Below are 25609 nucleotides of genomic sequence, written 5' to 3'. Positions count from 1 at the left end.
AGGATGAAAAAGTCTGACAGCTCTATCACCATGAGCCAGCATGCTTCAGAGACACCACCAAGCAGAGTAAGGCAAGATGGTTAGAAGAAGAAAATACTAGCATGTTCATGTGCCTGAAGAAGAACTCAAATCCAAGACATACAAAAGAACAAACACCAATAAAAGCTTAACCAATTTAAAGCCAGTGAAACAATTTGTCTAGACCTCCTCTATGAGGTACACGAATGGCCAACAGATCCATGGAGACCCCTGTAATTCAAATGTTAGGAAAATGCAGATGTGATCCACACATCATTGAGTACATCTGGTTTAGGTAAAGAAGTAGAAAAACGGGTGGAGAGATGGCTCAGTGTTTAAGAGCATTTCGTGCTCTTTCTTCCTCCTGTATCCAATTTCAAGCAACCACATAATGGCTCACAACCATCTGCACTGAGGTCTTGTGCTCTCTTTTGCATGCAAGAAGAAGCGCTCGAGAGATAGCTCAGTGGTTAAGAATCCTGGCTGCACTTCTAAAGGTCAGAGTTCAATTCCTGGCAACCACAGTTTTGCTCTCAAAATGAGATTTGGTGCCATCTACTGGCAACAGAAGGAAGAGGCAGGAGAGATGGCTCAGTTCTTAAGAGCATTGCCTGCTAATTTGGATGAGGCCAAGTGCAAACATAGAGTCAGGGCAAAGGCCAGGGCCCACGTTATTGTGACTGAATTGGGCAAATGTTTTTTTAGGATGTTAAAGACTCACAGCTCTATCACCATGAGATATCGTGCTTCAGAGACAACACTAAGGAGAGTAAGGTAAGATGGCTAGAAGAAGAAAACACTGGCATGTTCATGTGCCTTAAAGAGAAGTCACATCCAAGACAATCAAAGGACTACAAACACCAGCAAAATGGTAACCAATTTAAAGCCAGAGAAACAATTTATCCTGACCTCCTCTATCAGGTACATGAACAGCCAATAGGTCCATGGAGAAACCTGTACTCCACATGTTAGGGGAATGCAGAAGTGATCCACACACCACATTGAGTAAACCTGGTTTAGTTAAAGAAGTTGAAAAACGGGTCGGAGAGATGGCTCAGTGGTTAAGAGCATTGCCTGCTCTTCCAAAGATCAGAAGTTCGATTCCTGGACATCACATAATTGCTACAAAATGAGGTTTGGTGCCCTCTACTGGAAGCAGTAGGAAGAGGCAGGAGAGATGTCTTGGTGGTTAAGAGCATGCCTGCTGAGTTTGATGAGGCCAAGTGCAGACATACAGCCAGGACCCAGGTTGTAGGGACTGAATCAGGCAAAATATTTTGTTAGGATAATAAAGACTCACAGCTCTATCACCATGAGCCAGCATGCTTCAGAGACACCACCAAGCAGAGCAAGGCAAGATGGTTAGAAGAAGAAAATACTAGCATGTTCATGTGCCTGAAGAAGAACTCACATCCAAGACATACAAAGGAACACACACCAACAAAAGCTTAACCAATTGAAAGCCAGTGCAACAATTTATCTAGACCTCCTCTATGAGGTACACGAATGGCCAACAGATCCATGGAGATCCCTGTACTTCAAATCTTAGGAAAATGCAGATGTGATCCACACATCATTGAGTACCTCTGGTTTAGGTTAAGAAGTAGAAAAACGGGTTGGAGAGATGGCTCAGTGTTTAAGAGCATTTCGTGCTCTTTCTTCCTCCTGTATCCAATTTCAAGCAACCACATAAATGGCTCACAACCATCTGCACTGAGGTCTTGTGCCCTTTTTTGCATGCAGAAAGAAGCGCTCGAGAGATAGCTCAGTGGTTAAGAATCCTGGCTGCCCTTCTAAAGGTCAGAAGTTCGATGCCTGGCAACCACAGTTTTGCTCTCAAAATGAGATTTGGTGCCCTCTACTGGCAACAGACGGAAGAGGCAGGAGAGATGGCTCAGTGCTTAAGAGCATTGGCTGCTGAGTTTGATGAGGCCAAGTACAGACATAGATAGAGTCAGGGCAAAGACCAGGGCCCACGTTATTGTGACTGAATTGGGCAAACTTTTTTTTGGATGTTAAAGACTCACAGCTCTATCACCATGACACATCATGCTTCAGAGACAACACTAAGGAGAGTAAGGCAAGATGGCTAAAAGAAGAAAACACTGGCATGTTCATGTGCCTTAAAGAGAACTCACAACCAAGAAAATAAAAAGGACTACAAACACCAGCAAAATGTTAACCAATTTAAAGCCAGAGAAACAATTTATCCTGACCTCCTCTATCAGGTACATGAACAGCCAATAGGTCCATGGAGAACCCTGTACTCCACATGTTAGGGGAATGCAGATGTGATCCACACACCACATTGAGTAAACCTGGTTTAGTTAAAGAAGTTGAAAAACGGGTCGGAGTGATGGCTCAGTGGTTAAGAGCAATGCCTGCTCTTCCAAAGATCAGAAGTTCGATTCCTGGACATCACATAATTACTTCAAAATGAGGTTTGGTGCCCTCTACTGGAAGCAGAAGGAAGAGGCAGGAGAGATGTCTTGGTGGTTAAGAGCATGCCTGCTGAGTTTGATGAGGCCAGGGCCCAGGTTGTTGGGACTGAATCAGTCAAAACATTTTGTTAGGATAATAAAGACTCACAGCTCTATCACCATGAGCCAGCATGCTTCAGAGACACCACCAAGCAGAGTAAGGCAGGATGGTTAGATGAAGGAAATACTAGCATGTTCATGTGCCTGAAGAAGAACTCACATAGAAGACATACAAAGGAACAAACACCAACAAAAGTTTAACAAATTTAAAGCCAGTGAAACAATTTGTCTAGACCTCCTCTATGAGGTACACGAATGGCCAACAGATCCATGGAGACCCCTGTACTTCAAATGTAAGAAAATGCAGATGTGATCCACACATCATTGAATACATTTGGTTTAGGTAAAGAAGTAGAAAAATGGGTTGGAGAGATGGCTCAGTGTTTAAGCGCATTTCGTGCTCTTTCATCCTCCTGTATCCAATTTCAAGCAACCACATAATGGCTCACAACCATCTGCACTGAGGTATTGTGCCTTCCATTGGATGCATAAAGAAGCGCTCCGGAGATAGCTCAGTGGATAAGAATACTGGCTGCCCTTCTAAAGGTCAGAAGTTCGATTCCTGGCAACCACAGTTTTGCTCTCAAAATGAGATTTGGTACAATCTACTGGCAACAGAAGGAAGAGGCAGGAGAGATGGCTCAGTGCTTCAGAGCCTTGCCTGCTGAGTTTGATGAGGCCAAGTGCAGACATAGAGTCCGGGCAAAGGCCAGGGCCCACGTTTTTGTGACTGAATTAGGCAAACGTTTTTTTAGGATGTTAAAGACTCACAGCTCTATCACCATGAGGCATCGTGCTTCAGAGACAACACTAAGGAGAATAAGGCAAGATGGCTAGAAGAAGAAAACACTGGCATGTTCATGTGCCTTAGAGAACTCACATCCGAGACAATCAAAGGACTACAAACACCAGCAAAATGTTAACCAATTTAAAGCCAGAGAAACAATTTATCCTGACTTCCTCTATCAGGTACATGAACAGCCAATAGGTCCATGGAGAAACCTGTACTCCACATGTTAGGGGAATGCAGATGTGATCCACACACCACATTGAGTAAACCTGGTTTAGTTAAAGAAGTTGAAAAACGGGTCGGAGAGATGGCTCAGTGGTTAAGAGCATTGCCTGCTCTTCCAAAGATCAGAAGTTCGATTCCTGGACATCACATAATTGCTTCAAAATGAGGTTTGGTGCCCTCTACTGGAAGCAGAAGGAAGAGGCAGGAGAGATGTCTTTGTGGTTAAGAGCATGCCTGCTGAGTTTGATGAGGCGAAGTGCATACATACAGCCAGGACCCAGGTTGTTGGGACTGAATCAGGCAAAATATTTTGTTAGGATAATAAAGACTCACAGCTCTATCACCATGAGCCAGCATGCTTCAGAGACACCACCAAGCAGAGCAAGGCAAGATGGTTAGACGAAGAAAATACTAGCATGTTCATGTGCCTGAAGAAGAACTCACATCCAAGACATACAAAGGAACACACACCAACAAAAGCTTAACCAATTGAAAGCCAGTGCAACAATTTATCTAGACCTCCTCTATGAGGTACACGAATGGCCAACAGATCCATGGAGATCCCTGTACTTCAAATCTTAGGAAAATGCAGATGTGATCCACACATCATTGAGTACCTCTGGTTTAGGTTAAGAAGTAGAAAAACGGGTTGGAGAGATGGCTCAGTGTTTAAGAGCATTTCGTGCTCTTTCTTCCTCCTGTATCCATTTTCAAGCAACCACATAAATGGCTCACAACCATCTGCACTGAGGTCTTGTGCCCTCTTTTGCATGCAGAAAGAAGCGCTCGAGAGATAGCTCAGTGCTTAAGAATCCTGGCTGCCCTTCTAAAGGTCAGAAGTTCGATTCCTGGCAACCACAGTTTTGCTCTCAAAATGAGATTTGGTGCCCTCTACTGGCAACAGAAGGAAGAGGCAGGAGAGATGGCTCAGTGCTTAAGAGCATTGGCTGCTGAGTTTGATGAGGCCAAGTACAGACATAGATAGAGTCAGGGCAAAGGCCAGGGCCCACGTTATTGTGACTGAATTGGGCAAACGTTTTTTTAGGATGTTAAAGACTAACAGCTCTATCACCATGACACATCGTGCTTCAGAGACAACACTAAGGAGAGTAAGGCAAGATGGCTAGAAGAAGAAAACACTGGCATGTTCATGTGCCTTAAAGAGAACTCACATCCAAGAAAATAAAAAGGACTACAAACACCAGCAAAATGTTAACCAATTTAAAGCCAGAGAAACAATTTATCCTGACCTCCTCTATCAGGTACATGAACAGCCAATAGGTCCATGGAGAACCCTGTACTCCTCATGTTAGGGGAATGCAGATGTGATCCACACACCACATTGAGTAAACCTGGTTTAGTTAAAGAAGTTGAAAAACGGGTCTGAGAGATGGCTCAGTGGTTAAGAGCATTGCCTGTTCTTCCAAAGATCAGAAGTTCGATTCCTAAACATCACATAATTGCTTCAAAATGAGGTTTGGTTCCCTCTACTTGAAGCAGAAGGAAGAGGCAGAAGAGATGTCTTGGTGGTTAAGAGCATGCCTGCTGAGTTTGATGAGGCCAAGTGCAGACATACAGCCAGGACCCAGGTTGTTGGGACTGAATCAGGCAAAACATTTTGTTGGGATAATAAAGAATCACAGCTCTATCACCATGAGCCAGCATGCTTTAGAGACACCACAAAGGAGAGTAAGGCAGGATGGTTAGAAGAAGAAAATACTAGCATGTCATGTGCCTGAAGAAGAACTCACATCCAAGACATACAAAGGAACAAACACCAACAAAAGCTTAACCAATTTAAAGCCAGTGAAACAATTTGCCTAGACCTCCTCTATGAGGTACACGAATGGCCAACAGATCCATGGAGACCCCTGTACTTCAAATGTAAGAAAATGCAGATGTGATCCACACATCATTGAGTACATCTGGTTTAGGTAAAGAAGTAGAAAAACGGGTTGGAGAGATGGCTCAGTGTTTAAGATCAATTCGTGCTCTTTCTTCCTCCTTTATCCAATTTCAAGCAACCACATAATGGCTCACAACCATCTGCACTGAGGTCTTGTGCCCTCTTTTGCATGCAGAAAGAAGCGCTCGAGAGATAGCTCAGTGGTTAAGAATCCTGGCTGCCCTTCTAAAGGTCAGAAGTTCGATTCCCGGCAACCACAGTTTTGCTCTCAAAATGAGATTTGGTGCCATCTACTGGCAACAGAAGGAAGAGGCAGGAGAGATGGCTCAGTGCTTAAGAGCATTGGCTGCTGAGTTTGATGAGGCCAAGTGCAGACATAGAGTCAGGGCAAAGGCCAGGGCCCACGTTATTGTGACTGAATTGGGCAAACGTTTTTTAGGATGTTAAAGACTCACAGCTCTATCACCATGAGACATCGTGCTTCAGAGACAACACTAAGGAGAGTAAGGCAAGATGGCTAGAAGAAGAAAACACTGGCATGTTCATGTGCCTTAAAGAGAACTCACATCCAAGACAATCAAAGTACTACAAACACCAGCAAAATGTTAACCAATTTAAAGTCAGAGAAACAATTTATCCTGACCTCCTCTATGAGGTACATGAACAGCCAATAGGTCCAGGGAGACCCCTGTACTCCACCTGTTAGGGGAATGCAGATGTGATCCACAAACCACATTGAGTAAACCTGGTTTAGTTAAAGAAGTTGAAACACGGGTCGGAGACATGGCTCAGTGGTTAAGAACATGGCCTGCTCATTCAAAGATCAGAAGTTCCATTCCCGGACATCACATAATTGCTTCAAAATGAGGTTTGGTGCCCTCTACTGGAAGCAGAAGGAAGAGATAGGAGAGATGTCTTGGTGGTTAAGAGCATGCTTTCTGAGTTTGATGAGGCCAAGTGCAGACATACAGCCAGGGCCCAAATTGTTGGGACTGAATCAGGAAAAACATTTTGTTAGGATAATAAAGACTCACAGCTCTATCACCATGAGCCAGCATGCTTCAGAGACACCCCCAAGCAGAGTCAGGCAAGATGGTTAGAAGAAGAAAATACTAGCATGACATGTGCCTGAAGAAGAACTCACATCCAAGACATACAAAGGAACAAACACCAACAAAACTTAAAAAATTTAAAGCCAGTGAAACTATTTGTCTAGACATCCTCTATGAGGTACACGAATGGCCAACAGATCCATGGAGACCCCTGTACTTCAAAGGTTACGGAAATGCAGATGTGATCCACACATCACTGAGTACATCTGGGTTAGGTAAAGAAGTAGAAAAACGGGTTGGAGAGATGGCTCAGTGTTTCAGAGCATTTCGTGCTCTTTCATCCTCCTGTATCCAATTTCAAGCAACCACATAATGGCTCACAACCATCTGCACTGAGGTATTGTGCCTTCTATTGGATGCATAAAGAAGCGCTCCAGAGATAGCTCAGTGGTTAAGAATACTGGCTGACCTTCTAAAGGTCAGAAGTTCGATTCCTGGCAACCACAGTTTTGCTCTCAAAATGAGATTTGGTACATTCTACTGGCAACAGAAGGAAGAGGCATGAGAGATGGCTCAGTGCTTAAGAGCATTGCCTGCTGAGTTTGATGAGGCCAAGTGCAGACATAGAGTCAGGACAAAGGCCAGGGCCCACGTTATTGTGAATGAATTAGGCAAATGTTTTTTTAGGATGTTAAAGGCTCACAGCTCTATCATCATGAGACATCGTGCTTCAGAGGCAACACTAAGGAAAGTAAGGCAAGATGGCTAGAAGAAGAAAACACTGGCATGTTCATGTGCCTTAAAGAGAACTCACATCCAAGACAATCAAAGGACTACAAACACCAGCAAAATGTTAACAAAATTAAAGCCAGAGAAACAATTTATCCTGACCTCCTTTATGAGGTACATGAACAGCCAATAGGTCCATGGAGAGCCCTGTACTCCACATGTTAGGGGAATGCAGATGTGATCCACACACCACATTGAGTAAACCTGGTTTAGTTAAAGAAGTTGAAAAACGGGTCGGAGAGTTGGCTCAGATAATACGAGCATTGCCTGCTATTCCAAAGATCAGAAGTTCCTTTCCTGGACATCACATAATTGCTTCAAAATGAGGTTTGGTGCCCTCTACTGGAAGCAGAAGGAAGAGGCAGGAGAGATTTCTTGGTGGTTAAGAGCATGCCTGCTGAGTTTGATGAGGCCAGGGCCAAGGTTGTTGGGACTGAATCAGGCAAAATATTTTGTTAGGATAATAAAGACTCACAGCTCTATCACCATGAGCCAGCATGCTTCAGAGACACCACCAAGCAGAGTAAGGCAGGATGGTTAGAAGTAGGAAATACTAGCATGTTCATGTGCCTGAAGAAGAACTCACATCCAAGACATACAAAGGAACAAACACCAACAAAAGTTTAACCAATTTAAAGCCAGTGAAACAATTTGTCTGGACCTCCTCTATGAGGTACACGAATGGCCAACAGATCCATGGAGACCCCTGTACTTCAAATGTTAAGAAAATGCAGATGTGATCCACACATCATTGAGTACATCTGGTTAGGTAAAGAAGTAGAAAAATGGGTTGGAGAGATGGCTCAGTGTTTAAGAGCATTTCGTGAACTTTCTTCCTCCTGTATCCAATTTCAAGCAACCACATAATGGCTCACATCCATCTGCACTTAGGTCTTGTGCCCTCTTTTGCATGCAGAAAGAAGCGCTCGAGAGATAGCTCAGTGGTTAAGAATACTGGCTGCCCTTCTAAAGGTCAGAAGTTCGATTCCTGGCAACCACAGTTTTGCTCTCAAAATGAGATTTGGTACCATCTACTGGCAACAGAAGGAAAAGGCAGAAGAGATGGCTCAGTGCTTAAGAGCATTGGCTGCTGAGTTTGATGAGTCCAAGTGCAGACATAGAGTCAGGGCAAAGGCCAGGGCCCACGTTAATGTGACTGAATTGGGCAAACGTTTTTTTAGGATGTTAAAGACTCACAGCTCTATCACCATGAGATATCGTGCTTCAGAGACAACACTAAGGAGAGTAAGGCAAGATGGCTAGAAGAAGAAAACACTGGCATGTTCATGTGCCTTAAAGAGAACTCACATCCAAGACAATCAAAGGACTACAAACACCAGCAAAATGTTAACCAATTTAAAGCCAGAGAAACAATTTATCCTGAACTCCTCTATCAGGTACATGAACAGCCAATACGTCCATGGAGAAACCTGTACTCCACCTGTTAGGGGAATGCAGAAGTGATCCACACACCACATTGAGTAAACCTGGTTTAGTTAAAGAAGTTGAAAAACGGGTCGGAGAGATGGCTCAGTGGTTAAGAGCATTGCCTGCTCTTCCAAAGATCAGAAGTTCGATTCCTGGACATCACATAATTGCTTCAAAATGAGGTTTGGTGCCCTCTACTGGAAGCAGACGGAAGAGGTAGGAGAGATGTCTTGGTGGTTAAGAGCATGCCTGCTGAGTTTGATGAGGCCAAGTGCAGACATACAGCCAGGACCCAGGTTGTAGGGACTGAATCAGGCAAAATATTTTGTTAGGATAATAAAGACTCACAGCTCTATCACCATGAGCCAGCATGCTTCAGAGACACCACCAAGCAGAGCAAGGCAAGATGGTTAGAAGAAGAAAATACTAGCATGTTCATGTGCCTGAAGGAGAAATCACATACAAGACATACAAAGGAACAAACACCAACAAAAGCTTAACCAATTTAAAGCCAGTGAAACAATTTGCCGAGACCTCCTCTAAGAGGTACACGAATGGCCAACAGATCCATGGAGACCCCTGTACTTCAAATGTAAGAAAATGCAGATGTGATCCACACATCATTGAGTACATCTGGTTTAGGTAAGGAAGTAGAAAAACGGGTTGGAGAGATGGCTCAGTGTTTAAGATCAATTCGTGCTCTTTCTTCCTCCTTTATGCAATTTCAAGCAACCACATAAATGGCTCACAACCATCTGCACTGAGGTCTTGTGCCCTCTTTTGCGCTCAGAAAGAAGCGCTCGAGAGATAGCTCAGTGGTTAAGAATCCTGGCTGCCCTTCTAAAGGTCAGAAGTTCGATTCCCGGCAACCACAGGTTTGCTCTCAAAATGAGATTTGGTGCCATCTACTGGCAACAGAAGGAAGAGGCAGGAGAGATGGCTCAGTGCTTAAGAGCATTGGCTGCTGAGTTTGATGAGGCCAAGTGCAGACATAGAGTCAGGGCAAAGGCCAGGGCCCACGTTATTGTGACTGAATTGGGCAAACGTTTTTTTAGGATGTTAAAGACTCACAGCTCTATCACCATGAGGCATCGTGCTTCAGAGACAACACTAAGGAGAGTAAGGCAAGATGGCTAGAAGAAGAAAACACTGGCATGTTCATGTGCCTTAAAGAGAACTCACATCCAAGACAATCAAAGGACTACAAACACCAGCAAAATGTTAACCAATTTAAAGCCAGAGAAACAATTTATCCTGAACTCCTCTATGAGGTACATGAACAGCCAATAGGTCCATGGAGACCCCTGTACTCCACATGTAGGGGAATGCAGATGTGATCCACACACCACATTGAGTAAACCTGGTTTAGTTAAAGAAGTTGAAAAACGGGTCGGAGAGTTGGCTCAGAAAATACGAGCATTGCCTGCTATTCAAAGATCAGAAGTTCGATTCCTGGACATCACATAATTGCTTCAAAATGAGGTTTGGTGCCCTCTACTGGAAGCAGAAGGAAGAGGCAGGAGAGATGTCTTGGTGAGTTTGATGAGGCCTGCTGAGTTTGATGAGGCCAAGTGCAGACATACAGCAAGGGCACAGGTTGTTGGGACTCAATCAGGCAAAACATTTTGTTAGGATAATAAAGACTCACAGCTCTATCACCATGAGCCAGCATGCTCCAGAGACACCACCAAGCAGAGTAAGGCAGGATGGTTAGAAGAAGAAAATACTAGCATGTTCATGTGCCTGAAGAAGAACTCACATCCAAGACATACAAAGGAACAAACACCAACAAAAGCTTAACCAATGTAAAGCCAGTGAAACAATTTGTCTAGACCTCCTCTATGAGGTACCCGAATGGCCAACAGATCCATGGAGCCGCCTGTACTTCAAATGTTAGGAAAATGCAGATGTGATCCACACATCATTGAGTACATCTGGTTTAGGTAAAGAAGTAGAAAAACGGGTTGGAGAGATGGCTCAGTGTTTTAGAGCATTTCGTGCTCTTTCTTCCTCCTGTATCCAATTTCAAGCAACCACATAATGGCTCACAACCATTTGCACTGAGGTCTTGTGCCCTCTTTTGCATGCAGAAAGAAGCGCTCGAGAGATAGCTCAGTGGTTAAGAATCCTGGCTGCTCTTCTAAAGGTCAGAAGTTCGATTCCTGGCAACCACAGTTTTGCTCTCAAAATGAGATTTGGTGCCATCTACTGGCAACAGAAGGAAGAGGCAGGAGAGATGGCTCAGTGCTTAAGAGCATTGGCTGCTGAGTTTGATGAGGCCAAGTGCAGACATAGAGTCAGGGCAAAGGCCAGGGCCCACGTTATTGTGACTGAATTGGGCAAAAGTTTTTTTAGGATGTTAAAGACTCACAGCTCTATCACTATGAGACATCGTGCTTTAGAGACAACACTAAGGATAGTAAGGCAAGATGGCTAGAAGAAGAAAACACTGGCATGTTCATGTGCCTTAAAGAGAACTCATATTCAAGACAATCAAAGGACTACAAACACCAGCAAAATGTTAACCAATTTAAAGCCAGAGAAACAATTTATCCTGACCTCCTCTATCAGGTACATGAACAGCCAATAGGTCCATGGAGACCCCTGTACTCCACCTGTTAGGGGAATGCAGATGTGATCCACACACCACATTGAGTAAACCTGGTTTAGTTAAAGAAGTTGAAAAACGGGTCGGAGAGATGGCTCAGTGGTTCAGAGCATTGCCTGCTCTTCCAAAGATCAGAAGTTCGATTCCTGGACATCACATAATTGCTTCAAAATGAGGGTTGGTGCCCTCTACTGGAAGCAGAAGGAAGAGGCAGGAGAGATGTCTTGGTGATTAAGAGCATGCCTGCTGAGTTTGATGAGGCCAGGGCCCAGGTTGTTGGGACTCAATCAGGCAAAACATTTTGTTAGGATAATAAAGACTCACAGCTCTATCACCATGAGCCAGCATGCTTCAGAGACACCACCAAGCAGAGTAAGGCAGGATGGTTAGAAGAAGGAAATACTAGCATGTTCATGTGCCTGAAGAAGAACTCACATCCAAGACATACAAAGGAACATATATCAACAAAAGTTTAACCAATTTAAAGCCAGTGAAACAATTTGTCTAGACCTCCTCTATGAGGTACACGAATGGCCAACAGATCCATGGAGACCCCTGTACTTCAAATGTTAAGAAAATGCAGATGTGATCCACACATCATTGAGTACATCTGGTTTAGGTAAAGAAATAGAAAAATGGGTTGGAGAGATGGCTCAGTGTTTAAGAGCATTTCGTGAACTTTCTTCCTCCTGTATCCAATTTCAAGCAACCACATAATGGCTCACAACCATCTGCACTTAGGTCTTGTGCCCTCTTTTGCATGCAGAACGAAGCGCTCGAGAGATAGCTCAGTGGTTAAGAATCCTGGCTGCCCTTCTAAAGGTCAGAAGTTCAATTCCTGGCAACCACAGTTTTGCTCTCAAAATGAGATTTGGTACCATCTACTGGCAACAGAAGGAAGAGGCAGAAGAGATGGTCAGTGCTTAAGAGCATTGGCTGCTGAGTTTGATGAGGCCAAGTGCAGACATAGAGTCAGGGCAAAGGCCAGGGCCCACGTTATTGTGACTGAATTGGGCAAACGTTTTTGTAGGATGTTAAAGACTCACAGCTCTATCACCATGAGACATCGTGCTTCAGAGACAACACTAAGGAGAGTAAGGCAAGATGGCTAGAAGAAGAAAACACTGGCATGTTCATGTGCCTTAAAGAGAAGTCACATCCAAGACAATCAGAGGACTACAAACACCAACAAAATGTTAACCAATTTAAAGCCAGAGAAACAATTTATCCTGACCTCCTCTATGAGGTACATGAACAGGCAAAAGGTCCATGGAGACCCCTGGACTCCACATGTTAGGGGAATGCAGATGTGATCCACACACCACATTGAGTAAACCTGGTTTAGTTAAAGAAGTGGAAAAACAGGTCGGAGTTATGGCTCAGTGGTTAAGAGCATTGCCTGCTCTTCCAAAGATCAGAAATTCGATTCCTGCACATCACATAATTGCTTCAAAATGAGGTTTGGTGCCCTCTACTGGAAGCAGAAGGAAGAGGCAGGAGAGATGTCTTGGTGGTTAAAAGCATGCCTGCTGAATTTGATGAGGCCAAGTGCAGACATACAACCAGGACCCAGGTTTTTGGGACTGAATCAGGCAAAACATTTTGTTAGGATAATAAATACAGCTCTATCACCATGAGCCAGCATGCTCCAGAGACACCACCAAGCAGAGTAAGGCAGGATGGTTAGAAGAAGAAAATACTAGCATGTTCATGTGCCTGAAGAAGAACTCACATCCAAGACATACAAAGGAACAAACACCAACAAAAGCTTAACCAATTTAAAGCCAGTGAAACAATTTGTCTACACCTCCTCTATGAGGTACACGAATGGCCAACAGATCCATGGAGCCCCCTGTACTTCAAATGTTAGGAAAATGCAGATGTGATCCACACATCATTGAGTACATCTGGTTTAGGTAAAGAAGTAGAAAAACGGGTTGGAGAGATGGCTCAGTGTTTAAGAGCATTTCGTGCTCTTTCTTCCTCCTGTATCCAATTTCAAGCAACCACATAATGGCTCACAACCATCTGCACTGAGGTCTTGTGCCCTCTTTTGCATGCAGAAAGAAGCGCTCGAGAGATAGCTCAGTGGTTAAGAATCCTGGCTGCCCTTCTAAAGGTCAGAAGTTCGATTCCTGGCAACCACAGTTTTGCTCTCAAAATGAGATTTGGTGCCCTCTACTGGCAACAGAAGGAAGAGGCAGGAGAGATGGCTCAGTGCTTAAGAGCATTGGCTGCTGAGTTTGATGAGGCCAAGTACAGACATAGATAGAGTCAGTGCAAAGGACAGGGCCCACGTTATTGTGACTGAATTGGGCAAACGTTTTTTTAGGATGTTAAAGACTCACAGCTCTATCACCATGACACATCGTGCTTCAGAGACAACACTAAGGAGAGTAAGGCAAGATGGCTAGAAGAAGAAAACACTGGCATGTTCATGTGCCTTAAAGACAAATCACATCCAAGAAAATAAAAAGGACTACAAACACCAGCAAAATGTTAACCAATTTAAAGCCAGAGAAACAATTTATCCTGACCTCCTCTATCAGGTACATGAACAGCCAATAGGTCCATGGAGAACCCTGTACTCCACATGTTAGGGGAATGCAGATGTGATCCACACACCACATTGAGTAAACCTGGTTTAGTTAAAGAAGTTGAAAAACCGGTCGGAGAGATGGCTCAGTGGTTAAGAGCATTGCCTGCTCTTCCAAAGATCAGAAGTTCGATTCCTGGACATCACATAATTGCTTCAAAATGAGGTTTGGTTCCCTCTACTGGAAACAGAAGGAAGAGGCAGAAGAGATGTCTTGGTGGTTAAGAGCATGCCTGCTGAGTTTGATGAGGCCAAGTGCAGACATACAGCCAGGACCCAGGTTTTTGGGACTGAATCAGGCAAAACATTTTGTTAGGATAATAAAGACTCACAGCTCTATCAACATGAGCCAGCATGCTTCAGAGAAACCACCAAGCAGAGTAAGGCCGGATGGTTAGAAGAAGAAAATACTAGCATGTTCATGTGACTGAAGAAGAACTCACATCCAAGACATACAAAGGAACAAACACCAACAAAAGTTTAACCAATGTAAAGCCATTGAAACAATTTGTCTAGACCTCCTCTATGAGGTACACGAATGGCCAACAGATCAATGGAGACCCCTGTACTTCAAATGTTAAGAAAATGCAGATGTGATCCACACATCATTGAGTACATCTGGTTTAGGTAAAGAAGTAGAAAAATGGGTTGGAGAGATGGCTCAGTGTTTAAGAGCATTTTGTGAACTTTCTTCCTCCTGTATCCAATTTCAAGCAACCACATAATGGCTCACAACCATCTGCACTTAGGTCTTGTGCCCTCTTTTGCATGCAGAAAGAAGCGCTCGAGAGATAGCTCAGTGGTTAAGAATACTGGCTGCCCTACTAAAGGTCAGAAGTTCGAATCCTGGCAACCACAGTTTTGCTCTCAAAATGAGATTTGGTACCATCTACTGGCAACAGAAGGAAGAGGCAGGAGAGATGGCTCAGTGCTTAAGAGCATTGGCTGCTGAGTTTGATGAGGCCAAGTGCAGACATAGAGTCAGGGAAAAGGCCAGGGCCCACGTTATTGTGACTGAATTGGGCAAACGTTTTTGTAGGATGTTAAAGACTCACAGCTCTATCACCATGAGGCATCGTGCTTCAGAGACAACACTGAGGAGAGTAAGGCAAGATGCCTAGAAGAAGAAAACACTGGCATGTTCATGTGCCTTAAAGAGAACTCACATCCAAGACAATCAAAGGACTACAAACACCAGCAAAATGTTAACCAATTTAAAGCCAGAGAAACAATTTATCTTGACATCCTCTATCAGGTACATGAACAGCCAATAGGTCCATGGAGAAACCTGTACTCCACATGTTAGGGGAATGCAGAAGTGATCCACACACCACATTGAGTAAACCTGGTTTAGTTAAAGAAGTTGAAAAACGGGTCGGAGAGATGGCTCAGTGGTTAAGAGCATTGCCTCCTCTTCCAAAGATCAGAAGTTCGATTCCTGGACATCACATAATTGCTTCAAAATGAGGTTTGGTGCCCTCTACTGGAAGCAGAAGGAAGAGGCAGGAGAGATGTCTTGGTGGTTAAGAGCATGCCTGCTGAGTTTGATGAGGCCTAGTGCAGACATACAGCCAGGACCCAGGTTGTAGGGACTGAATCAGGCAAAATATTTTGTTAGGATAATAAAGACTCACAGCTCTATCACCATGAGCCAGCATGCTTCAGAGACACCACCAAGCAGAGCAAGGCAAGATGGTTAGAAGAAGAAAATACTAGCATGTTCACGTGCCTGAAGAAGAACTCACATCCAAGACATACAAATGAACACACACCAACAAAAGCTTAACCAATTGAAAGCCAGTGAAACTATTTGTCTAGACATCCTCTATGAGGTACACGAATGGCCAACAGATCCATGGAGCCCCCTGTACTTCAAATGTTAGGAAAATGCAGATGTGATCCACACATCATTGAGTTCCTCTGGTTTAGGTTAAGAAGTAGAAAAACGGGTTGGAGAGATGGCTCAGTGTTTAAGAGCATTTCGTGCTCTTTCTTCCTCCTGTATCCAATTTCAAGCAACCACATAAATGGCTCACAACCATCTGCACTGAGGTCTTGTGCCCTCTTTTGCATGCAGAAAGAAGCGCTCGAGAGATAGCTCAGTGCTTAAGAATCCTGGCTGCCGTTCTAAAGGTCAGAAGTTCGATTCCTGGCAACCACAGTTTTGCTCTCAAAATGAGATTTGGTGCCGTCTACTGGCTACAGAAGGAAGAGGCAGGAGAGATGTCTTGATGGTTAAGAGCATGTCTGCTGAGTTTGATGAGGCCAAGTGCAGACATAAAGCCAGGGCCCAGGTTGTTCGGACTGAATCAGGCAAAACATTTTGTTAGGATAATAAAGACTCACAACCTATCACCATGAGGGAGCATGCTTCAGAGACACCACCAAGCAGAGTAAGGCATGATGGTTAGAAGAAGAAAATTCTAGCATGTTCATGTGCCTGAATAAGAACTCACATCCAAGACATACAAAGGAACAAACACCAACCAAAGCTTAACCAATTTAAAGCCAGTGAAGCAATTTGTCTAGACCTCCTCTATGAGGTACACGAATGGCCATCAGATCCATGGAGACCCTGTACTTTAAATGTTAGGAAAATGCAGATGTGATCCACACATCATTGAGTACATCTGGTTTAGGTAAAGAAGTAGAAAAACGGGTTGGACTGATGTCTCGGTGTTTAAGAGCATTTCGTGCTCTTTCATCCTCCTGTATCCAATTTCAAGAAACCACATAATGGCTCACAACCATCTGCACGGAGGTCTTGTGCCCTCTTTTGCATGCAGAAAGATGCGCTCGAGAGATAGCTCAGTGGTTAAGAATCCTGGCTGCCTTTCTAAAGGTCAGAAGTTCGATTCCTGGCAACCACAGTTTTGCACTCAAAATGAGATTTGGTGCCATCTACTGGCAACAGAAGGAAAATGCAGGAGAGATGGTTCAGTGCTTAAGAGAAGTGCCTGCTGTGTTTGATGAGGCCAAGTGCAGACATAGAGTCAGGGCAAAGGCCAGGGCACACGTTATTGTGACTGAATTAGGCAAATGTTTTTTTAGGATGTTAAGGACTCACAACTCTACCACCATGAGACATCGTGCTTCAGAGACAACACTAAGGAGAGTAAGGCAAGATGGCTAGAAGAAGAAAACACTGGCATGTTCATGTGCCTTAAAGAGAACTCACATCCAAGACAATCAAAGGACTACAAACACCAGCAAAATGTTAACCAATTTAAAGCCAGAGAAACAATTTATCCTGAACTCCTCTATGAGGTACATGAACAGGCAATAGGTCCATGGAGACCCCTGTAACTCCACATGTTAGGGGAATGTAGATGTGATTCACACACCACATTGAGAAAACCTGGTTTAGTTAAAGAAGTTGAAAAACGGGTCGGAGAGTTGGCTCAGTGGTTAAGAGCATTGCCTGCTCTTCCAAAATCAGAAGTTCGATTCCTGGACATCACATAATTGCTTCAAAATGAGGTTTGGTGCCCTCTACTGGCAACAGAAGGAAGAGGCAGGAGAGATGTCTTGGTGGTTATGAACATGCCTGCTGAGTTTGATGAGGCCAAGTGCAGCCATACAGCCAGGACCCAGGTTGTAGGGACTGAATCAGGCAAAACATTTTGTTAGGATATAAAGACTCACAGCTCTATCACCATGAGCCAGCATGCTTCAGAGACACCTCCAAGCAGAGTAAGGCAAGATGGTTAGAAGAAGAAAATACTAGCATGTTCATGTGCCTGAAGAAGAACTCACATCCAAGACATACAAAGGAACACACACCAACAGAAGCTTAACCAATTGAAAGCCAGTGAAACAATTTATCTAGACCTCCTCTATGAGGTACACGAATGGACAACAGATCCATCTAGCCCCCTGTACTTCAAATGTTAGGAAAATGCAGATGTGATCCACACATCATTGAGTACATCTGGTTTAGGTAAAGAAGTAGAAAAACGGGTTGGAGAGATGGCTCAGTGTTTAAGAGCATTTCGTGCTCTTTCTTCCTCCTGTATCCAATTTCAAGCAACCACATAATGGCTCACAACCATCTGCACTGAGGTCTTGTGCCCTCCTTTGGATGCAGAAAGAAGCGCTCGAGAGATAGCTCAGTGGTTAAGAATCCTGGCTGCCCTTCTAAGGTCAGAAGTTCGATTCCTGGCAACCACAGTTTTGCTGTCAAAATGAGATTTGGAGCCATCTACTGGCAACAGAAGGAAGAGGCAGGAGAGATGGCTCAGTGCTTCAGAGCATTGCCTGCTGTGTTTGATGAGGCCAAGTGCAGACATAGAGTCAGGGCAAAGGCCAGGGCCCACGTTATTGTGACTGAATTAGGCAAATGTTATTTTAGGATGTTAAAGACTCACAACTCTATCACCATGAGACATCGTGCTTCAGAGACAACACTAAGGAGAGTAAGGCAATATGGCTAGAAGAAGAAAACACTGGCATGTTCATGTGCCTTAAAGAGAACTCACATCCAAGACAATCAAAGGACTACAAACACCAGCAAAATGTTAACCAAATTAAAGCCAGAGAAACAATTTATCCTGACATCCTTTATGAGGTACATGAACAGCCAATAGATCCATGGAGACCCCTGTACTCCACATGTTAGGGGAATGCAGATGTGATCCACACACCACATTGAGTAAACCTGGTTTAGTTAAAGAAGTTCGCTCAGTGGTTAAGAGCATTGCCTGCTCTTCCAAAGATCAGAAATTCGATTCCTGGACATCACATAATTGCTTCAAAATGAGGTTTGGTGCCATCTAATGGAAGCAGAAGGAAGAGGCAGGAGAGATGTTTGGTGGTTAAGAGCAAGCCTGCTGAGTTTGATGAGGCCAATTACAGACATACAGCCAGGGCCCAGGTTGCTGGGACTGAATCAGGCAAAACATTTTGTTGGGATAATAAAGAATCACAGCTCTAACACCATGAGCCAGCATGCTTTAGAGACACCACAAAGCAGAGTAAGGCAGGATGGTTAGAAGAAGAAAATACTAGCATGTTCATGTGCCTGAAGAAGAACTCACATCCAAGACATACAAAGGAACAAACACCAACAAAAGCTTAACCAATTTAAAGCCAGTGAAACAATTTGCCTAGACCTCCTCTATGAGGTACACGAATGGCCAACAGATCCATGGAGACCCCTGTACTTCAAATGTAAGAAAATGCAGATGTGATCCACACATCATTGAGTACATCTGGTTTAGGTAAAGAAGTAGAAAATGGGTTGGAGAGATGGCTCAGTGTTTAAGATCAATTCGTGCTCTTTCTTCCTCCTGTATCCAATTTCAAGCAACAACATAATGGCTCACAACCATCTGCACTGAGGTCTTGTGCCCTCTTGTGCACTCAGAAAGAAGCGCTCGAGAGATAGCTCAGTGGTTAAGAATCCTGGCTGCCCTTCTAAAGGTCAGAAGTTCGATTCCTGGCAACCACAGTTTTGCTCTCAAAATGAGATTTGGTGCCATCTACTGGCAACAGAAGGAAGAGGCAGGAGAGATGGCTCAGTGCTTAAGAGCATTGGCTGCTGAATTTGATGAGGCCAAGTGCAGACATTGAGTCAGGGCAAAGGCCAGGGCCCACGTTATTGTGACTGAATTGGGCAAACGTTTTTTTAGGATGTTAAAGACTCACAGCTCTATCACCATGAGGCATCGTGCTTCAGAGACAACACTAAGGAGAGTAAGGCAAGATGGCTAGAAGAAGAAAACACTGGCATGTTCATGTGCCTTAAAGAGAACTCACATCCAAGACAATCAAAGGACTACAAACACCAGCAAAATGTTAACCAATTTAAAGCCAGAGAAACAATTTATCCTGACCTCCTCTATGAGGTACATGAACAGCCAATAGGTCCATGGAGACCCCTGTACTCCACATGTTAGGGGAATGAAGATGTGATCCACAAACCACATTGAGTAAACCTGGTTTAGTTAAAGAAGTTGAAACACGGGTCGGAGACATGGCTCAGAAGTTAAGAACATGGCCTGCTCTTTCAAAGATCAGAAGTTCGATTCCTGGACATCACATAATTGCTTCAAAATGAGGTTTGGTGCCCTCTACTTGAAGCAGAAGGAAGAGGCAGGAGAGATGTCTTGGTGAGTTTGATGAGGCCTGCTGAGTTTGATGAGGCCAAGTCCAGACATACAGCCAGGGCACAGGTTGTTGGGACTCAATCAGGCAAAACATTTTGTTAGGATGAAAACGTCTGACAGCTCTATCACCATGAGCCAGAATGCTTCAGAGACACCACCAAGCAGAGTAAGGCAAGATGGTTAGAAGAAGAAAATACTGGCATGTTCATGTGCCTGAAGAAGAACTCAAATCCAAGACATACAAAAGAACAAACACCAATAAAAGCTTAACCAATTTAAAGCCAGTGAAACAATTTGTCTAGACCTCCTCTATGAGGTACACGAATGGCCAACAGATCCATGGAGACCCCTGTAATTGAAATGTTAGGAAAATGCAGATGTGATCCACACATCATTGAGTACATCTGGTTTAGGTAAAGAAGTAGAAAAACGGGTGGAGAGATGGCTCAGTGTTTAAGAGCATTTCGTGCTCTTTATTCCTCCTGTATCCAATTTAAAGCAACCACATAATGGCTCACAACCATCTGCACTGACGTCTTGTGCTCTCTTTTGCATGCAAGAAGAAGCGCTCGAGGGATAGCTCAGTGGTTAAGAATCCTGGCTGCACTTCTAAAGGTCAGAGTTCAATTCCTGGCAACCACAGTTTTGCTCTCAAAATGAGATTTGGTGCCATCTACTGGCAACAGAAGGAAGAGGCAGGAGAGATGGCTCAGTTCTTAAGAGCATTGCCTGCTGAGTTGGATGAGGCCAAGTGCAAACATAGAGTCAGGGCAAAGGCCAGGGCCCACGTTATTGTGACTGAATTGGGCAAACGTTTTTTTAGGATGTTAAAGACTCACAGCTCTATCACCATGAGATATCGTGCTTCAGAGACAACACTAAGGAGAGTAAGGTAAGATGGCAAGAAGAAGAAAACACTGGCATGTTCATGTGCCTTAAAGAGAACTCACATCCAAGACAATCAAAGGACTACAAACACCAGCAAAATGTTAACCAATTTAAAGCCAGAGAAACAATTTATCCTGACCTCCTCTATCAGGTACATGAACAGCCAATAGGTCCATGGAGAAACCTGTACTCCACATGTTAGGGGAATGCAGAAGTGATCCACACACCACATTGAGTAAACCTGGTTTAGTTAAAGAAGTTGAAAAACGGGTCGGAGAGATGGCTCAGTGGTTAAGAGCATTGCCTGCTCTTCCAAAGATCAGAAGTTCGATTCCTGGACATCACATAATTGCTTCAAAATGAGGTTTGGTGCCCTCTACTGGAAGCAGTAGGAAGAGGCAGGAGAGATGTCTTGGTGGTTAAGAGCATGCCTGCTGAGTTTGATGAGGCCAAGTGCAGACATACAGCCAGGACCCAGGTTGTAGGGACTGAATCAGGCAAAATATTTTGTTAGGATAATAAAGACTCACAGCTCTATCACCATGAGCCAGCATGCTTCAGAGACACCACCAAGCAGAGCAAGGCAAGATGGTTAGAAGAAGAAAATACTAGCATGTTCATGTGCCTGAAGAAGAACTCACATCCAAGACATACAAAGGAACACACACCAACAAAAGCTTAACCAATTTAAAGCCAGTGAAAAAATTTGTATAGACCTCCTGTATGAGGTACACGAATGGCCAACAGATCCATGGAGACCCCTGTACTTCAAATGTTAGGAAAATGCAGATGTGATCCACACATCATTGAGTACATCTGGTTTAGGTAAAGAAGTAGAAAAACGGGTTGGAGAGATGGCTCAGTGTTTTAGAGCATTTCGTGCTCTACCTTCCTCCAGTATCCAATTTCAAGCAACCACATAATGGCTCACAACCATCTGCACTGAGGTCTTGTGCCCTCTTTTGCATGCAGAAAGAAGCGCTCGAGAGATAGCTCAGTGGTTAAGAATCCTGGCTGCCCTTCTAAAGGTCAGAAGTTCGATTCCCGGCAACCACAGATTTGCTCTCAAAATGAGATTTGGTGCCATCTACTGGCAACAGAAGGAAGAGGCAGGAGAGATGACTCAGTGCTTAAGAGCATTGGCTGCTGAGTTTGATGAGGCCAAGTGCAGACATAGAGTCAGGGCAAAGGCCAGGGCCCACGTTATTGTGACTGAATTGGGCAAAAGTTTTTTTAGGATGTTAAAGACTCACAGCTCTATCACCATGAGGCATCGTGCTTCAGAGACAACACTAAGGAGAGTAAGGCAAGATGGCTAGAAGAAGAAAACACTGGCATGTTCATGTGCCTTAAAGAGAACTCACATCCAAGACAATCAAAGGACTACAAACACCAGCAAAATGTTAACCAATTTAAAGCCAGAGAAACAATTTATCCTGACCTCCTCTATGAGGTACATGAACAGGCAATAGGTCCAGGGAGACCCCTGTACAACACCTGTTAGGGGAATGCAGATGTGATCCACAAACCACATTGAGTAAACCTGGTTTAGTTAAAGAAGTTGAAACACGGGTCGGAGACATGGCTCAGTGGTTAAGAACATGGCCTGCTCTTTTAAAGATCAGAAGTTCCATTCCGGGATATCACATAATTGCTTCAAAATGAGGTTTGGTGCCCTCTACTGGAAGCAGAAGGAAGAGGTAGGAGAGATGTCTTGGTGGTTAAGAGCATGCTTGCTGAGTTTGATGAGGCCAAGTGCAGACATACAGCCAGGGCCCAGGTTGTTGGGACTGAATCAGGCAAAACATTTTGTTAGGATAATAAAGACTCACAGCTCTATCACCATGAGCCAGCATGCTTCAGAGACACCACCAAGCAGAGTCAGGCAAGATGGTTAGAAGAAGAAAATACTAGCATGTTCATGTGCCTGAAGAAGAACTCACATCCAAGACATACAAAGGAACAAACACCAACAAAACTTAAAAAATTTAAAGCCAGTGAAACTATTTGTCTAGACATCCTCTATGAGGTACACGAATGGCCAACAGATCCATGGAGACCCCTGTACTTCAAAGGTTACGGAAATGCAGTTGTGATCCACACATCATTGAGTACCTCTGGTTTAGGTAAAGAAGTAGAAAAATGGGTGGGAGAGATGGCTCAGTGTTTAAGAGCATTTCGTGCTCTTTCTTCCTCCTGTATCCAATTTCAAGCAACCACATAAATGGCTCACAACCATCTGCACTGAGGTCTTGTGCCCTCTTTTGCATGCAGAAAGAAGCGCTCGAGAGATAGCTCAGTGGTTAAGAATCCTGGCTGCCCTTCTAAAGGTCAGAAGTTCGATTCCTGGCAACCACAGTTTTGCTCTCAAAATGAGATTTGGTGCCCTCTACTGGCAACAGAGGAAGAGGCAGGAGAGATGGCTCAGTGCTTAAGAGCATTGGCTGCTGAGTTTGATGAGGCCAAGTACAGACATAGATAGAGTCAGGGCAAAGGCCAGGGCCCACGTTATTGTGACTGAATTGGGCAAACGTTTTTTTAGGATGTTAAAGACTCACAGCTCTATCACCATGACACATCGTGCTTCAGAGACAACACTAAGGAGAGTAAGGCAAGATGGCTAGAAGAAGAAAACACTGGCATGTTCATGTGCCTTAAAGAGAAATCACATCCAAGAAAATAAAAAGGACTACAAACACCAGCAAAATGTTAACCAATTTAAAGCCAGAGAAACAATTTATCCTGACCTCCTCTATCAGGTACATGAACAGCCAATAGGTCCATGGAGAACCCTGTACTCCACATGTTAGGGGAATGCAGATGTGATCCACACACCACATTGAGTAAACCTGGGTTAGTTAAAGAAGTGGAAAAACAGGTCGGAGAGATGGCTCAGTGGTTAAGAGCATTGCCTGCTCTTCCAAAGATCAGAAGTTCGATTCCTGGACATCACATAATTGCTTAAAAATGAGGTTTGGTGCCCTCTACTGGAAGCAGAAGCAAGAGGCAGGAGAGATATCTTGGTGGTTTAAAGCATGCCTGCTGAGTTTGATGAGGCCAAGTGCAGAAATACAGCCAGTACCCAGGTTGTAGGGACTGAATCAGGCAAAACATTTTGTTAGGATAATAAAGACTCACAGCTCTATCATCATGAGCCAGCATGCTTCAGAGACACCACCAAGCAGAGTAAGGCAGGATGGTTAGAAGAAGAAAATACTAGCATGTTCATGTGCCTGAAGAAGAACTCACATCCAAGACATACAAAGAAACAAACACCAACAAAAGCTTGACCAATTTAAGGACAGTGAAACAATTTGTATAGAGCTCCTCTATGAGGTACACGAATGGCCAACAGATCCATGGAGCCCCCTGTACTTCAAATGTTAGGAAAATGCAGATGTGATCCACACATCATTGAGTACATCTGGTTTAGGTAAAGAAGTAGAAAAACGGGTTGGAGAGATGGCTCAGTGTTTAAGAGCATTTCGTGCTCTTTCTTCCTCCTGTATCCAATTTCAAGCAACCACATAATGGCTCACAACCATCTGCACTGAGGTCTTGTGCCCTCTTTTGCATGCAGAAAGAAGCGCTCGAGAGATAGCTCAGTGGTTAAGAATCCTGGCTGCCCTTCTAAAGGTCAGAAGTTCGATTCCTGGCAACCACAGTTTTGCTCTCAAAATGAGATTTGGTGCCATCTACTGGCAACAGAAGGAAGAGGCAGGAGAGATGGCTCAGTGCTTAAGAGCATTGGCTGCTGAGTTTGATGAGGCCAAGTGCAGACATAGAGTCAGGGCAAAGGCCAGGGCCCACGTTATTGTAACTGAATTGGGCAAACGTTTTTTTACGATGTTAAAGACTCACAGCTCTATCACCATGAGGCATCGTGCTTCAGAGACAACACTGAGGAGAGTAAGGCAAGATGGCTAGAAGAAGAAAACACTGGCATGTTCATGTGCCTTAAAGCGAACTCACATCCAAGACAATCAAAGGACTACAAACACCAGCAAAATGTTAACCAATTTAAAGCCAGAGAAACAATTTATCTTGACATCCTCTATCAGGTACATGAACAGCCAATAGGTCCATGGAGAAACCTGTACTCCACATGTTAGGGGAATGCAGAAGTGATCCACACACCACATTGAGTAAACCTGGTTTAGTTAAAGAAGTTGAAAAACGGGTCGGAGAGATGGCTCAGTGGTTAAGAGCATTGCCTGCTCTTCCAAAGATCAGAAGTTCGATTCCTGGACATCACATAATTGCTTCAAAATGAGGTTTGGTGCCCTCTACTTGAAGCAGAAGGAAGAGGCAGGAGAGATGTCTTGGTGGTTAAGAGCATGCCTGCTGAGTTTGATGAGGCCAAGTGCAGACATACAGCCAGGACCCAGGTTGTAGGGACTGAATCAGGCAAAATATTTTGTTAGGATAATAAAGACTCACAGCTCTATCACCATGAGCCAGCATGCTTCAGAGACACCACCAAGCAGAGCAAGGCAAGATGGTTAGAAGAAGAAAATACTAGCATGTTCACGTGCCTGAAGAAGAACTCACATCCAAGACATACAAAGGAACACACACCAACAAAAGCTTAACCAATTGAAAGCCAGTGAAACAATTTATCTAGACCTCCTCTATGAGGTACACGAATGGCCAACAGATCCA

The sequence above is a fragment of the Chionomys nivalis genome, chromosome 26, assembly GCF_950005125.1.
Source record: "Chionomys nivalis chromosome 26, mChiNiv1.1, whole genome shotgun sequence".
NCBI classification, from domain to species: domain Eukaryota; kingdom Metazoa; phylum Chordata; class Mammalia; order Rodentia; family Cricetidae; genus Chionomys; species Chionomys nivalis.
The sequence above is the reverse complement of the archived record's forward strand: the minus strand, read 5'-3'. Positions refer to the sequence as shown.